Below are 1,847 nucleotides of genomic sequence, written 5' to 3' on the forward strand. Positions count from 1 at the left end.
AGGTACAGTATGTACAGAACAGCTAAAGACTAACTGGGCAGCTCAGGTTTATAAGCAACCCTCTACTTGGGTTTTCTTTCTTATGCTATGAGTTTGAATCTGCATCACAGATGCAGATTATCTTCTCTATTATGGGCAGGTGTTTTGTTTTCTGGAAATGCACCAGTTATTGTTGATGCAGCTGATATTTTCCAAGGTAGCATTTTCACACACATTTCTCAATGTGTGTGGGGTAGCTCAAATGTAAATCCATTTGGTGAACATCTAGGTAACAGACAGTCCAGTAACCTTAGAGGCAATTTATGCAGCAATTGGGAAGTTTGAGCGGTGCCAAATAATTCATCTCATAACTGGGTCAAACTGCTTTGTGCTAGAGCATTACCTTTTCCTAAGTTAAGCTGGTGGTGTCATCACGATATCAACATGCACAATAAACACAGTGCAAAAGACTGCTTGAAATGCAATGAATAAGAAAAATGATTTATTTACACATGCCACGGGGTTTCCCATACATTGAATTATTTGAGGTGGGCTGCCACAATATCAACATTTATTTAATTTTCTTACTCAGTGGGTATTGGCTATTTAATTTTTTGGTTCTATATTAGCAGCGTACATATTAAAGCAGAAAGATATAGGAACTGTACAGCTAAAATACACAAAATATATCACAAGACACTGATTTTAACTGAAAAGCAATATGGTTTCAGATCTAATAGATCCACAGCGTCTGCAATAACTGAATTTGTAGAAGGTGTTACCAGTGCCTGGGACAACAAGAAACAAACATTGGGGATTTTTATTGCTTTTCAAAAGGCTTTTGATACTATTAATTTTGAAATTTTACTTGACAAACCAGAAAGGTATGGTATTAGAGGTTTGGTGTTGAAATGGATAAAAAGTTATTTGACCAACAGACGGCAATTTGTAAGTCTGGGCGAGCACCAATCAGATTTTCAGTTTTGGGTCCTAAACTTTTCATACTGTATATTAACGATATATGCAATGTTTCTGAATTACTGAACTTTGTACTATTCGCTGATGATACTACTATATGGGCCTCTGGGGAAGACCTACAGCAACTTTTGGGTCTGATTACTTTGGAATTGGACAAGGTGAAGAAATGGTGTGACAGGAATAAGTTATCACTAAATCTGGACAAAACAAAATTCATGCTGTTTGGATATGGAAGATTAAATCGTCAGATTCAAGTAAGGGTGGGGGATGCCAATATAGAAAGAGTTTACGAAACAAAATTTCTAGGCATAAATATTGATGATAAAATCTGTTGGAAACCTCATATTAAATATATACATAATAAATTGGCTAAAAGTATATCTATATTGGCAAGAGTTAAAAATATTGTGGATCAGAAGTCACTCCATACTCTTTACTGTTCTATGTTTGTACCTTATTTGGACTACTGTGTTGAGTGTTGGGGAAATACATACAAAAGCGCATTATGCTCATTATTTAAACTACAGAAAAGGGCCATTAGAATTGTTCATGGACTTGGTTATAGGGATCATACGAATTCATCATTTGCACATTCAGGATTTTTAAAATTTTTTGATTTAGTAAAATATAAATCTGCTGTATTTATGTATAAAGTCAGATATAATTTGGTGCCAAGTGGTATTCGGGGTCTGTTTGGTGATCGAGAGGGTGGTTATGGATTGAGGGGCCACTTAAATTTAAAAACTCAGGCCATACGTACAACTAGGAAAAGTTTTTGTATATCTGTGAGTGGTGTAAAATTATGGAATAGATTGGGTGATGATTTAAAACAATGTACAAGTGTAAAACAATTTAAGAATAAATACAAAAAGGCCTGCATAGCTGGGTAT

General features: G+C 35.1%; 1 protein-coding gene across 2 annotated transcripts in view; it reads right to left on the reverse strand.

Annotated features, from left to right (window-relative positions):
* The window catches only part of LOC109972001 (E3 ubiquitin-protein ligase SMURF2), a 67,242-nt gene that overhangs the window by 60,789 nt on the left and 4,606 nt on the right, over positions 1-1,847 (reverse strand). The window lies entirely within an intron of this gene.

This window comes from Monopterus albus, unplaced genomic scaffold (genome assembly GCF_001952655.1).
Source record: "Monopterus albus unplaced genomic scaffold, M_albus_1.0 scaffold242.1, whole genome shotgun sequence".
Classification (NCBI taxonomy): Eukaryota; Metazoa; Chordata; class Actinopteri; order Synbranchiformes; family Synbranchidae; genus Monopterus; species Monopterus albus.